The sequence below is a fragment of the Mus caroli genome, unplaced genomic scaffold, assembly GCF_978045245.1.
Source record: "Mus caroli unplaced genomic scaffold, Mus_caroli_1 scaffold_13, whole genome shotgun sequence".
In the NCBI taxonomy this organism is placed as follows: domain Eukaryota; kingdom Metazoa; phylum Chordata; class Mammalia; order Rodentia; family Muridae; genus Mus; species Mus caroli.
The window spans coordinates 79237480-79253098 of record NW_028227268.1 but is presented as its reverse complement, the minus strand read 5'-3'; the positions used below and the strand labels follow the sequence as shown (position 1 = coordinate 79253098).

General features: G+C 38.7%; 2 long non-coding RNA genes across 11 annotated transcripts in view; one reads left to right on the top strand and one right to left on the bottom strand.

Annotated features, from left to right (window-relative positions):
• Nucleotides 1-9598, bottom strand: part of LOC147001557 (uncharacterized) — a 20497-nt gene extending 10899 nt beyond the window's left edge. Inside the window, exon 1 of the long non-coding RNA XR_015044789.1 lies at nt 9553-9598. This is a non-coding gene — a long non-coding RNA (uncharacterized LOC147001557). The remainder of the gene's footprint in view (nt 1-9552) is intronic.
• Nucleotides 1-15241, top strand: part of LOC147001556 (uncharacterized) — a 139132-nt gene extending 123891 nt beyond the window's left edge. For 7 of the 10 annotated variants that reach the window (XR_015044781.1, XR_015044783.1, XR_015044788.1 and 4 more), the window contains one exon: nt 35-15241. This is a non-coding gene — a long non-coding RNA (uncharacterized LOC147001556). The remainder of the gene's footprint in view (nt 1-34) is intronic. The other 3 variants (XR_015044787.1, XR_015044786.1, XR_015044784.1) reach the window with 3 other exon arrangements.
• The last annotated feature ends 378 nt before the right edge of the window (nt 15242-15619 follow it).

Here is a 15619-nt window from a genome sequence, read left to right as displayed (position 1 = left end):
TTCCTCAAACTGCAATGTCTGATCTCTCTTCTAGAAGCTCTCTTCAGTATACTGATGAAATGAGTAGTTCTACTGACGTGAAGTCTACTGTGAAGTCACAGACTCATCTTGTCAGAAAGTGTTGATTGCTTCCACCACCAGGCATGGACAGTTGAGTTGGGTAAATGCACCAGCCATCAGGAGTAAGAGGTACAAGGAGCTAGGACTCTACTGTGAAAGGGTCCAGAGTTGTAGGGGTTTTTGGAAGATGAGAATGGTGGTAGCATCATTTTTGAGTTTACTTTAGTAGCCACATAAGAATAGGATAATAGGCTGACAGGTTAGCTCAGTAGGTGAGGGTCTTTCCTGCCAAGGCTGGAAGGAGAGAATGGATTCCATGTGTGAGCCATACGGTGTGTGCATATGTCCAAACACAGCAAATAAACAAATAAATCAGTATTAAATAGGCAGACAGCAAAGGCCAAGTCAGGTGGCACAGAATTCCCAAGAACAGCAAAATACAAGTGGTAGGAAGAGGGCAGCAAGCTCTCCAGATCTCATATGACATGTCTGTGCCTGAGGATGGAAGGTAAGTGACAGGGTTTGTGTTGATCTGAAAGCAAGAGACACCCAAGCCCACTGTGGACAGTGAAGTTCTTAAGTCCACACAAGAGGGAAGATGATTCTGTTCAAGTCAGCAATGGAGGTGTATGGGGCATCTAGGAAGATTGTGGAAGAATTGGAACATTGGGTTCTTTTAAATTTCTAAGACTGTTTACCTGAGATCGCCTCCACTCCTAGGAAAGGGTCCCACATGGAGGAGAAATTGCTTGGTAAGAATAAAAATAGAACAGGATATTGACATCAGAGCTGAGTAAAAGCAGCCCATGCAGTCAAAAGTCGTACGGTGGTAGACAGATGAGTGAGGGAATACCTCAGAAGCCAAGTCAGGTAGAAAGCAAGAAAGGATGGAGGCAGGAGGTGGGAGTGTTTAAGTAAGAAGTCTGTAACCCTGAGAAATGAGAATAAACTCTAGATTCTGGGGATAGTATTGGGTACTGAAATGAAAAGAAAATCCAATAAAGTTATTTATATTTAAGTCATAGTTACTTTGATGTTGTTATTTGATGTGGCCCACTGTGGGCTTTCAGATGGCCTGGGAATTCTGTGTCTTGAGCTGGCATTGACTACTACTGTTATGTATGTCTTAAAATCCTATGTAGTAGTTTAAGAATATTTCCTTTGTGTGTGTTTTGTTTTACCATAGATAAATAATAAGAGGAGTAGATGATAAGCAGACCTTGGCTCTCAGCTAACACTAAATACTCATAACTCAATGTAATTCAGCTAACATCTATTGACTACACAGCTCACTCAACTTCTGAGTTCTCCATTTCAGTGGATAGATGCTCTAAACTTAGACTTAAGGGACTTCCTTCCTTTGCCAACTGTATGATGGTGAATAACTGATTCTACTTGAGCCTGTTTCTTCATCTGGTAAATGGAGCAGTAGTACTGCTCTCAAGGCTGTTGGAGTGAAATCTGTATGATAAGCCCGTATCACAGTTTCAAGCTCATGGTATGAGCTTAATAAATGGGATCTTTATTATTTACCCCTGCAGTGTTATTATTTTTCTTTTATTGGAAATATTTTTTCTCATACAATATGCCCTTATATTTTCCCCACCCTCTACTCTTCCAAGTTCCTTCCCACCTTCCCTCTCCTTCAGATTTATTCCCTTTCTGTTTCTTATTAGAGAGAGATAAAACCTCAATATAACAAAATATAATAAGATGGGGGGGATAATTGTTTCAATGTTGGATGAACGTGGCAACCCAACATGAGGAAAAGAATCTCAAGAGCAGGCACAAGACTCAAAGACCCACATGTTCTCACAGTCAAGAATCCCATGAACATCCTAAGCTACTAGCTATAAGATACATGAAGAGGACCTGGTGCAGACCTTGAAGGCCCTGTGCTTTCTGCTTCAGTCTCCTTTGTGGGCTCTTATGTACCTTGCTTAGTTGTTTCAGAGGGCTTTGTTCTCCTGGAATTCTTTATTCCTTCTGGGTCTTGCAGTCTTTCTGTCTTCTCTTCTGTGGGATGCCCTGAGCTCATAGGGAAAGGGTTTAGTGAAGACATCCCATTTAGAGCTATGCATCCCAAGGACTCTCTCTCCAAGTAATGTCTGGCTGAGGGTCTCTGCATCTGTTCCTGTCTGTTGCAGGAGGAAGCTTCTTTGGTGATGACTGAGGAAGACACTGATCAGTGAGTACAGCAGAATATCAGTAGGAGTCATTTTATTGATACTGTTTTTGTTTGTTTATTTTAGACAAGTGTTTGGTTTTACCATAGGTCTCTGGGATAAAAAGTCTCTGGGATATCAAGTCTCTGGTTCTTCATTACACAAGCACTATCAAGTATAAATCCCTTCTTGTGGAGTGAGCCTTAGGTCAAATCAGAGACTGGTCAGCTACTCCCACAAGTTCTGTGATAGCATTGCTCTAGCATGCTGTGTAGGCAGGACAGATCAAAGGTCAAAGATTGGTAGCAGGGTTGGTGTTTATGTTTCTCTTTCATTGGCCTGCAAAGTACCTTCCCACACCAAAGAGACTAGAATGTTGGGGTGAGGGGTCCATGTAGGTAACTTCTCCATGTTCAGTGATGTGCATGGGTGCTAGCCTTGACAATGGGTGCTGATGTCAATTTGTAGAGAGCAACCTCTTGTCTTAGTGTATAGCCTGGGTTGTTTAGATATTTTCATGGGACCCCATTAGCCAACAACTCATTTGAATATTACCCAGTCCTGACTCTGGAAGCCTTGCTTGGATACAAGAAATGGCTAGTCGAAACTCGGTATCTCCCCATTACTAGGAGTCTTAATTAGAATCAGCTTCATAGATATCAGGAAGTTTCCACTGCACTAGGTTTCCACACTACCCCCGAAATGTCCCTTACAATTTCATCTGTCTCTTCCTTTCCATCCTATCTCTCATCCCCCAACACACCCGATTCCTCTGTTCCTATTCCTACCTGGCTGCAGTCCACCCATAAGACCTACTTCATTTGCTCCTCCCCTTGTACGTGTATAAATACCATATTTATCTTTCTGGGTTACCTCACTCAGAATGACTTTCTCTACATCTATTCATTTGCCTGCAAACTTCATAATGACATTTAAAAAAATAGTTGAATAGCATTCCATTGTGTAAATGAACCACAGTTTCTGTATCCATTCTTCGGTTGATGAACATCTGGAATGTTTCCAGCTACTGGCTGTTTCAAATAAGGCTGCTATGAATATGGTGGAGCACGTGTCCTTGTGATATGGTGGGGTGCCTTTTGGATATACAACCAAGAGCGATATAGCTGGGTCTTCAGGTAGAACTATTTCCAATTTTCTGAGGAATGGCCAGATTGATTCTCAGAGTGGTTGTACCAGTTTGGATATATTGGATATTAGCCCTCTGTTGGATGTAGTGACACATTTTCTTTATTTATTCTTTTGTTGAAAGATATCTGTGTTGTTTTCAGTTTTGGGCTATTATGAGTAAAGCTACAGTGAATGTGATGGAGCAAGTGTCCTCGTGGTCGGATGGAGCATCCTTTGGGTATATGCCCAACAGGTGTATATTTGCCTTGAGATAGATCAATTCCAAACTTTCTGAGGAACTGCCATATTGGTTTTCATAGTGGTGGTACACGTTTGCACTCCCATCCACAAAGGAGACGTGTTCTCACTTAGTCATTGATCTTAGCCATTCTGGTAGGTATAAGATAGAATCTTGAAGTAGTTTTGATTTGTATTTCCATGGAGGCTAAATATGTTGAATATTTCTTTAAGTGTTTCTCAGCTTTTAGAGATTCCTCCATTGAAAATTCTCTGTTTCAATATGTTGCCCATTTTTAATTGGATTATTTGGTTTTTGATATCTAGTGTCTAGTTCTTTACATATTTCGGATATTAGGCTACTATTGGATGTGGAGTTGGTGAAGATTTTTTTCTCATACTGTACGCTGCTGTTTTGTTCCATTGACAGTGTCTTTTGCCTTATAGAAGCTTTACAGTTTCATGAGGTCCCAATTCTGAATTGCTGATCTTAGTGCCTGAACTATTGTTTTTTGTTCAGAAAGTTGTCTCTTGGACCAGTGTGTTCAAGCCTATTCCTGACATTTTCTTCATCAGGTTCAATATACTTGGTTTCATATTGAGGTCTTTGGTCCACTTGTACTTAAGTGTTGTACAAGGTGATAGATATGGGTGTATTTGCATTCATGCAGACATCCAGTTTGACCTGGGCTGTTTGTTGAAGATGCTATCTTTTTTTTTTTTCAAGTGTGTATTTCTGGCTTCTTTAAACAAATAATCAAGGGTCCATATGTGCTTGGATTTATGTTTGGATCTTTAATTTGATTCTACTGATTTACATGTCTGTTTTTATACCAATACAATGTGGTTTTCATTACTATAGCTCTGTAGAACAACTTTTTTTTTTTTTATGTATTTTCCATTGCATACACTAGCAAGCATTTGCTGAAAGGACCCTGATATAGCTGTCTCTTGTGAGACGAGGCTGGGGCCTAGCAAACACAGAAGTGGATGCTCACAGTCAGCTATTGGATGGATCACAGGGCCCCCAATGGAGGAGCTAGAGAAAGTATCCAAGGAGGGATGGCGATGCCTCTAGAAATTCTTTTACTGTTCTAGATTGTTTCAGCTATCCTGGATTTGTTTGTTTTTCCATATGAAGTTGAGAATTGTCTGTTCAAAGTCTGTGAAGACTTGAGTTGAAATTTTGACAGGGATTGCACTGAATCTGTAGATTGCTTTTGGTAGAATGGCCATTTTTTACTATGTTAAATCTATTGATCAATGAGCATGGGAAGTCTTTCCATCTTCTAATCCATCTTCTAATCTTCAGTTTCTTTCTTCGAGGAGTTGAAAGATTTTTTTCTCTCAAGTCTTTCACTTGCTTGGTTATTTTATATTATTTAAAGCTGTTGTGAAAGGTGTTGTTTCCCTGTTTCTTTCTCATTCTGTCATTTGTATACAGGGAGGCTACTGATTTTTTTTTTTTGAGTTAATCTTGTATCTGGCCACTTTGCTGAAAGTGTTTATTAGCTATAGGAGTTCCTTTGTAGAGTTCTTGGGGTTGCTTATGTATACTATCATATCATCTGCAAATAATGATATTTTGGCTTCTTCTTTCCCAATTTTTAATCTCTTTCATTGCTCTACCTGAAACTCCAAGTACTATGTTGAACAGGTCTTGCTCTTGATTTTAGTGGAATTGGTTTGAGTTTCTCTCTATTCAATTTGATTTGGCTACAGGTTTGCTGTAAATTGCCTTTATTATGTTTAGGTATGTCCCTTATATCCCTAATCTCTTCAGGATGTTTACCGTAGTGTTAGGTTTTGTCAACGGCTCTTTCTGTCTTGAATGAGATGCAGATGATCATGCGGGTTTTTTTTCTTTTAGTTTGTTTGTATGGTGGGTTATATTGAGTGATTTTATTATATTGAATCATCCCTGTATTTCTGATATGAAGCCAATCTGGTCATGGTGGATGATCTTTTTGATAGGTTCTTGGATTCAGTTTGCAAGTATTTTATTGAGTATTATTTTATTCATGCTCATAAGGCAAATTGGTTTGTAACTAAGTCTCTTTCTTTGTTTAGTCTTTATGTGGTTTGTGTATCAGGGCAACTGTGACCTCATAACATGAATTGGGCAATGTTCTTTCTGTTTCTATTTTGTGAAATAATTTGAAGAGTATTAACTTTTTTGAAATTCTGGTAGAATTATGTGCTGCAATCATCTGTCCCTGACCTGAGGCCCCCTTCTGTTTTTTGGTTGAGAGACTTTTAATGACTGCTTCTATTTCACAAGGGGTTTTATGTCTATTTAAATTGTCTATGTGATCTTGATTTAGCTTTGATACATGGTACCTATTTATTTCCTCAATGTCTCTTGCTTTGCTCACCCTTTCATTTCTGATTTTGTTATGTGGATATTCTCCATTTACCTTGTAGTTAATTTGGATACGGGTTTATATATCTTGTTGATTTTCTCAGAGAACCAACTCTTTGTTTTATTATTTATAATGTTCTCTTTGTTTCTATTTTATTGATATCCCTTGGTTGAGCGAGCTTTCAGGTGTGTTGTTAAGTTGTTAACATGAGATCTCTTCATTTTCTTTTTATGTTGGCACTTAGTGCTATGAACTTTCCTCCTAATACTGCTTTCATTGTGTTCCATAATTTATTAATTTTCACTGAATTCTAGAAAGTCTTTAATTTTTTTTAAAAAATTCTGTCTTGACCCATTTTTCTTTCAATAAACAGTTGTTCAGTTTCCATAAGTTTGTAAGATTTCTGTGGTTGTTGATACCCAGCTTTAATCCATGGCGGGCTGATAAGATTCAGGACATTTTTCAATTTTCTTGTATCTGTTGAGACTGGTTTTGTGTCCAAGTGTGTGGTAAATTCTGGAGAAAGTTCGATAAAGTGCATAGTGGAGTGCATCTCTTTTTTTGTGCTTGGGAGAAATGTTCTATAAATATCTGTTAGGTCCATTTGATTTATACCATCTGTTAACTCCAGTATTTCTCTGTTTAGGTTTTGTCTGGATAAACTATGCAATGGTGAGAGTAGAATAATGAAATTTGCACTATTAATGTATGAGGGTCCATATGTGATTAAGCTGTTGTAGTGTTTCTTTCACAAATTTGAGTATCCTTGGGTTAATAGATGTTAAGAACTGAAATTACATCTTGTTGGAATCTTCCTTTGTGAATATATAGTGTTCTTCACTATTTCTTTTGATTAATTTTGGTTTGAAGTTTAATTTTTTTAGATAATAATTTTGTAGATATTATGTGGCTACACCAACTTACTTCTTAGGTCCATTTACTTAGAATATCTTTTCCAACTCTTCACCCTGAGGTAATGTCTATTCTTGATGTTGAGATGTGTTTCTTGGGTGCAGCAGAAGGATGGATCCTGTTTTCAAATCCATCCTGCTAGTTTGTGTCTTTATTGAGGAATTGAGACCCTTGATATTGAGAAGTATCAATAACCAATGATTGTTAATTCCTGTTATTTTGTTGATGTTGTTTTTGGTGCTGGTGGTAATGTGTGTGCATATGTATGTATATCTCTTTTTTGATTATGTTTGTGTGAGATTTTTTTTTTATTTCCTGTGTTTTAATGTTTGTAGTTAACCTCCTTAGGTTGTGATTCTTCTTCTTCTATCATCTTCTGTAGGGCTGAATTATAGATAGACATTGTTTAAGTTTGGCCTTCTCATTGAATATCTTATTTTCTTCATCTTTAGTAATTGAAAATTTTGCTGGGTATAGTAGTCTAGGCTAGCTTCTGTGGCATCTTAGAGTCTGTAGCCTATCTGTTCAGGCTCTTTTGGTCTTTAGAGTTTCTACTAAGAAGTTGGATATAATTATAATATGTTTATTTTTATTATTAAGTGTCAAGGGTACTTTCTCTTCTGGCTTAATCTATTAGGTGTTCTGTATGTTTCTTGTACATTTATAGCCATCTCCTTTCTTCTGTGTTTTTGTTTTGTTGAAAACATTTTCTTGGTCTTTGAACTGGGTTTCTTTTCCTACCTCTATTCTATTATTCTTAGAATTTTTTTTTTGATAGAGTTTTCGTTGACTGGTGTATCTATTTCTTCCATCACGTTCTTAATACTTTCAACAAGATTCTTTCTTCTATCTCTTGTATTCTGTTAGTGAAGCTTCTCTCTATAATACCTGTTTGCATTCCTAAAGTTTTCCATTTTTATAATTCCCTCAGTTTGAATTTTCTTTATTGATTCTGTTTCTAATTTCAGGTCTTGGACAGTTTTATTTATTTCCTTACACCGTCTGTGCTTTCCTAGATTTCTAAGGGATTTATTCATTTTGTCTTTAAGGATATTTATCAGATTTATAAAGGCTGTTTTAAAGTCTATTTTTTGTGTGTGCTTCAGATATGTTGGAATATTCAGGGCTTTCTGTGTTAGGATAGCTAGGAAGTAGTAGAGAGCAGGATGTTCTTGATTATGCTTTCATCCTGGCATCTTAGCATCTGGGTTCAGGACTTTTAAAGGTGTTAGTGCTGATTTCTGGATTTTTCCTGTTGGGTAAGTGTTTTGTTCCTTGGTTTCTCTTTCATTACTGGATATTTGGAGGGTGTAATGATTGTGTGCTCTTTTGCTGACCTGTTCAACTGGTATGTTCATAGGGAATGCCTGCCGGTGTTAGGGCCTGCATCATTGGGATAAGTTGAAGGAGAAGGTTTTTGTAACCCACTGAGCATAGCATCAGAGGATAGGGAGAGCACATAGGTTTTCAACAACAGAGTTAGGGATGAGACTGGTATGATTGGATCTCGGGAACAGTGGGAAAGGTGTGGGTCTGCCTTCTTCAGCCACTTGTTGGCTTAGGAGTTGTGACCCTTGGGGTAGCAGGGGTGCCTGCGGTTGTTAGGGACTGGATACAGCAATGAGTTAGGGGAGGGAGGTTAGCAGGGAATGGTCTTGGGATCCACAGAAGATGTGGGTAGAGGGAAGGAAGGCTGCTGGTGGTGTTCTATTGCAGCACTAGTTAAGAGAATGTGGGACTGCATCTGGGAGAACAGAGAGACAGGAGAAGTTCTCTGTAGTCTACTAGGTTTTTTGGCAAGCATGGCATGAAGATTCTGTTGTTGTTGTTCTTATAGGTAGAAAAAATAGGCTTATGGAGGTTATGTTTTATTTAACAAATATTCATTGTTGAACCCAGGCTCTCACCCTTTTGTTTCTATAACTTGCAAACTTTCTTCTAAAGATGATGAAGTGACAAGTGGCCTTGCACTGACCTACTTCCACAGCTCTGTTTGGACTGAGGTCCTGTCCACTCCCTTACCCCAACAAACAAAGAGGAAATCCAGCAGTGGTCAAGGAACAGACAGTCATTTAAAGCATTCTGGGAAGGATAGAACAAGAACAGGAAGTATGGGTGGCTGTGCAGTGCCTTTGTCAGAGGCATAAACAAGTTCATTCTCTCAGAAGAAAGTAGGAGGCCAGTGAGGCAGCTGCCTAGACACATATCGTACACATTGTGCTGAGAGAGAACATGACATGCCTCTGTGCTGAAGTTTAAGTGTAAACAAGAAGCAAGTACTTTTCATGATAATTACTAAATATTAGAAATGTATTGTTCTTTCTCCTCTTCGGAGACTCTTCAAGGACCTCCAGCTGTGCTAATAATGCTACATGAACCACTTTGAAGGCCAGAACTACTGTTCCAAGACAAAGACTCTTCATCTGTGTTTGTCCTTGTTTTCTGTCAACACTTGAAACCTACTTCACCTAGTTGCATTGGTGCTCAGAGTTTTAATTGGAGACAACAACAACAACAACAACGAAAAAACGCGCAGAATTTAGAGTTCATATCTTAGATAAGATTTTAACTCTCCAACTCTATTTGTCAAAAGGGAAAACCTATTTATCCCCTCTGAGTATGTTTCTTAAGAGCTTCATGTAGACTTTGACATACAGTAGCCCCAACAAAGATAACTCTCCACTTACCATTTCCAGATACCTTCGACATGAGAGCCAAGATGGCAGATATTGGGCATTCACTGTTTCCTGTATGATTATCTTCCTATTTGTAGATCACCAATTGATCAGGATATTCTTTTCTTCTTGGATTAGTCCTGCTGCCGCTGCAGCAGCAAAACATGATAAATGTAGCAATTTGTAAGAAAAAAACTTTACTTTCTTATAGCTATATAGATCTAAAACAAGACTTAGTAACTAAAAGTCAATATTTAACCCTCACTGCAAGACACAGAGAAATTTAAGTTGGAATTCAATTGGAAACCTTCTTTATACTTGGTATATTTTTAAGGTGTTGGAAGGTGCTATGTAACCAGCTAAGAGAGAAGAGATATCAATGGTCTTACCCAACAGTGGACTCTACTAGCACTGGCAAACTCTCGAACAAGTTGTGATCACATATGCAATAGTAATATAACTGTTATTAGGATCACCAACAAATCTCCTGTTGGATTTGAAGTTCACTCCACAGAAAGGAAACTGGTACTGGAAAACTGGTTAAAAACTTCTGCTTGTGGAGGTCATAGATTCTCTAAGGGAAATGGCTACTGATGTTCATCAAAAAGGACAAAATGTCAACTTGTCTTCTAAATATCTATTTTATATGTTTTATAAAAACCCTAATCAAAGACATCTTTTTTTTGCAGTAAATGCCCATGAGTGAAAAAATTTCGTGGCTACCTAGGACACTTAGAATGAAGAACAGATAAGGGCTCAGTCATAAACAAACCATTTGTTTATACAATGCTTCTAAGGCTCAGGGGATATTGCTGAAGAGAGGAAAGAAAAAATGTAAGAGCTGGAAGACAGGGAGAAAGGTAGCAGAATCTCACTCCTTGGACATGGGGCAGCCAGTGTCCTAGTTTGTTCTTTCCCGCTGTGGTGAGCACACTGATCAAAAGCAACTTAGGGCAAAAAAGGGTATATTTCATGTTGCAGCTTATAGTCTATCATAAAAGGAAGTCGGGTTACCAACTCAAACAGAAGCAGTGTTAGGAACCAAAGAGGAACATTCTATCTTGTTGACTTTTCTCATGGTTGTGCAACCTGTTTTCTTATACATCTAGGACCCCTGCCCAACAGTAGCACTGCCCATAGACTTTTCCAAAGGGCAATCTGATAGAAGCATTTTCCCAGTTGAGGCTCTCTCTTCCCAGAAGACCCTACTTGTGTCAATTTAACAAAGTAAGTAACCAGCACATACTATAATTATACACTGATAGCAGTTATGGTTACTGCACTGGATTTGCACAAGATAGGTCCTCTCAACAGTCAACCATGGGTGAGGGACAGTCTAATGGACTCTGTTGCTTACAACTGGACTGTTGGCTACCGATGGACTCTGGGGACAGGGTAGTCATTGTTTTCAGTTATTTAGTTGTTGGTGAGCCTTCTAGGCCTCAGTGGATAGTTCCAATCCCATGGCCACACAGAAGGCTCTGGTCAAATTCAGAGGAGCATAAGCAGTAGAAAAAGACAGGAATATGGAAAGGACATTAGTAGGGAATATGAGGGGAGGCAGATGGACAGAGAAAGGAAGGAGATAAGTTTTAGATAGGTGACAGAGCAATCATAATGTATTATACATGTCTCTATATGTATATATGCATTAAATTGTCAAGGAACAAAAATAATTGGTTATATTAATTAATAAAAAAGAAAATTTACCACACATCTGAAACAAAGAAAATTGAGTTTAGTAAACACTGGGTAAGTAGTGATTTTTTTCATAAATTTCGCCCATTATATTAACAACTTTCTTATTGTCAATCATACATGTTCAGATAAACATAAAGGATGATATAAACATCATTGTTATTGCTTACTACATTAAAAACATCAGAGTTGCTTTCTTTTCTTCTTTTCTTTTTATTTGAGTCTCAATGGAAAAAAGCCATTATTTCTCTTTTCAGGCTTCTAAAAGCCTCTGGCCAGGCCATACCCTTAGTCTCCAATATGTCACAGAGTGTGGAATCCTTCCCATGTTGTTGTATCTCTCTGGCTACAGCCAGGAAATGTTCTCTGTTGTTGAGGACCCATAACATTAGCTGAGTCTACTGGATTACCTTCCAGTAGATTATATTTCCACCTGCAGACCCATAAACTTAATCACATCTACAACATCCCTTTTACCACGTAAGGTACATATATGATTAAGGGATGTATATGGCTTGTAGGCCTTCCCTCAAACTTTATGGGTTAAACTTAATCCATAAATTCATATGTTAATGGAATTTATAAGTATAGCCTTTAAGAGGCAATTAGGATTAAATGAGTTTATGGTATGGGGCCACTATGATGGCACTGATGGTTTTATATGAAGAAACAGAGACCCAAGCTAGCACCATGTGGTTGCTATTTTATGTTACGCTGCAGCAATCAATCCTCTTCAGATTCTGTCCCCATGCTTTTAGACTTCATAGCATCCTGACTACACATTAAGTACACTTCTGCTTTTTATATGTCACTTGCCCTGGGGTGTTTCATTATATCAACAGATAATTCAATTAGATAGATGAGTTGAGTATGGATATCATTGATGCAGATATCCTACCTTTAATACTCTAGGTAGCCATTCATGGTGAATCAGTTTGTCCTAAGGGGTCAAAGTTAAACTTCTTGGGAGATAGTGATACTTAACTTTCTTTGCCAACTTGACTAGATTTAGAATCTCATAGAAGACTTCTAGGTATGTCTATGAAGATCAAAGGCCTATGTCATGAGCTAGGGGCCCAGGCTGAATGAAGAAGGAAACATATGAGAAAGCTGAGTGAGTGCCAGCATTCCCCTCTCCTGATATGCTCCAATGAGAGCAAGCTGCTTCACACTTGCCTCCAGAGCAGAGAGCTCTTCCTACACCCATGCCTTCCCTGTTGCATCCAGATCGACTGTATTCCTTAAACCATGAGCCAAAGCAAAGCCTTCCTCCCTTAAGTGTTTCTTTGCTGGGTGTTTGGTCACAGCAGTGAGAAAGGGAACTAAAACAGATTCATCAGGAAGAAACCAAACAACAACAACAAAAAAGAGGCTCTGTTAAGAGACAACAGGAAAGAAAAGACTACGTACCATATACTTAACAGTTACAGATGAAAACAAGGGTCTGGGGAGATCTGCCAGTCAGTAAAGTACTGAGTTTGGATGTCAGAATCCACTTACCAAAGCTAGACATACATTTAAAATCCAGGAAGTATTGATTGAGGTGGGGGACAGAGACAGTAGATTTATGGATCCCTCTGGTTATCTAGCCTAACCTACTTCACAAAGTTCCAGGCCCATAAGAGACCCCATGTCTCTTATGAAAGTGGAAAGGACCTCAGGAATGATGCTTGAGGCTGTTCTCTGAGCTTCATATACACGTGTGCACATCCATACATTCACACATATGAACATACACAATGTGAAAGTAAAATAGCACTATTGAGAACTAATTGGCATGGGATGGATTGCACATGGCTGATGTGTACAATCTGACAAGTTTTGATATGTGCCCACCTGGAAAACAATTGCTGCAAGATTATGGTGATATCTGTTACCAGTAGAAGGCCATTTGTGTGTTTTATTATTCCTCTGTCTTACCTCCTTCAGTCTACCTCTTATTCATAAACAACCACCACTCTGCTGCATATTATTACAGGGTAATTTCCATTGTTTAGAATTTTATATAAACCAAATGATAAGCACACTTTTTGGGTTTGGTTTCTTTCAGTGAGTGCAGTGATTTTGACATTCATCTACATTCTTTCCTTGTTTATATAAGGCAGGATCTTAAATAGCCCAGGCTGGCTTTCAACTCATTATGTAGCTGAGGATAACCTTGAACTCCTGACCCATTTCTTTATCAATGATGACTTAGGTTTTCTTCCATATTTAAAAAATTATTCATTTTTATTTCATGTGTGTGAGCATGTCTCAGGGTTTCTACTGCTGAGATAAAGACCAAGCCCAAAGCAGCTTGGGAAGGAAAAGGTTCATTTTGTATCATGCTCCATGACAGAAGGAAGTCCAGCAGAATCTCAAGGTAGCAACCTATAGACAGGAACTGAATCAAGGCTAGGAAAGACTACTAATGACTGGCTTGTTCATCTGCTTTTCTTATGCAACCCTGGAGCACTTGACCAAGAGTGACACCACACCCAGTGAGGAAGACCCTTTCCTTCAATCATTAATCAAGAAAATGCCCTGTGATATTGGCTACAGGTGAAAGACCCACAACGTGAGGACTCCCCCACGTTCTGACTCAGGAGAGGCGGCACCCCAAATCACCCACAAGAAACGGTCTTGCTGCAAACTGCAAGAGGATTTTTTATTCAAGAGCGCTCTCGGGCCCATGGTCATACACCACGCAGGGGTAGAGGAGTGTGGTGCCCCAAGTAGCTGGATAAGGGGGTATTTAAAGGGAGAAACCACAACTCAAGGAAGTGGGGAGGGCGTTGTTGGAAAATACCAAAGATACCAGTTAAGAGTCCCAAGGAAGTGCAAAGTCACAAGAGTCACAAGGAATACCTGGTAATTGTTCCAGTTAACTCTCAAGACAGTTTCTAAGAGCCCCTAACAATAGCACATTTGCATAGCAGTGATGGTCAGGGTGACTTTCTTTGAATGAACACTCTTTGAACCCAGAAAGCTGGTGGGTGGAGGAATGTCGCTATCTGATTAGCATACCTTGGAGCATTAAGTCACAGAGGTCACATTCCCAAGCCTGGGCCTAAAGGCCTAGAATTTTGTTTTTACTTTGCTATACTTTCACAGATAATCCGAATGAGGCATTTTCTTAATAGAGATTCCTCTTCCCAGGTACCTCTAACTTGTGTCAAGTTGACTGAAATAATAAACCCAATTAACCAACAACCAACCAACCAAACATACAAGACCAACAAAGACAGTGTTTTGATTATGTGTATGCATGTGCACCATGTGCATATCTGCTGTCTTCAGAAACCAGGACAAGGCATTAATTCCCCCAGAACTGATGTTGTGGGGGAGGTAGTCAGAGCTGGGAACTAAGTCTGAGTCCTCTACCAGAACAGCAAGTGTTCTTATCCATTAAGCCATCGGTATAACTCCTGGTGTTTCCAGTTTTACGCTGAAAAGATAAACATAACTGCTGAGAACATTTATGTATGCATCTTTACTTGGACATATTTATGTGAGAATTTCCAACTACTTTTTAATGGTTTCTAATGTGGCCATGCCATTTTCCAGAAACTTAGCAGCACTTTGATTGCTTTATGCCCTTGACAATGCTTAGGATGGTCAATATTTCTAATGAAGTCATTTTGACAGGTGTGCAGTGGTAACTCCTCATCTTATTTGCATGTAATTTATGATAATTATATTGAGCATTTACATAATGTGCTAATTTGCCATCCATTCATCTTTGGTGAAGTGTCAGTTAAATTTTTATAAACAAGTCATATATATATATATATCTTATACAGAAGAATTAACACAAATTTGTATATTATGAATCCAGATTGTACCTTTCAAAAATTTGTCTATTTAAGTTGTCAAGCCTATATGCAGTCATTTTCTTTTTTGCATTTGTACTTGTGTTTGTATATATGGTATGTGTACATATGTGTTCCTGTGTATGTGGCTGCATACACATGTATGTGTATGTACATATGGAGGCCCAACATTTGGACATCTACCTTGATCATTCTCCTCTTTTGTCTATTGAGGCATGAACTCTCCTTAATGATTTCAGTTAGTCTAGTTACCAGGTTACCCTGGGATGCCCTGTCTCCATCTTCTGAGTGGTGGGATAATACACAGATGCCAGATTTGCTGGGCTTTGATGTGGACTATGAGCATTCAGACTCTGGTTTGATGCTGTGTGGCAAGCTCTATAAGCAGTGTGCTATCTCCCCAGCCTCTAAATTTGTTATTTTATAGACAAAGGCTATTCATGACATTGTCTTTTCATTCACCACAATTGTCCTCACAGCCCATAGCACCATTCCATTTTCCACTACTGATGCTAGGTGACTTATGTGCTCTTTCTTGATTCCTGCTCAGTCTGGCTAGAGGTTTATCT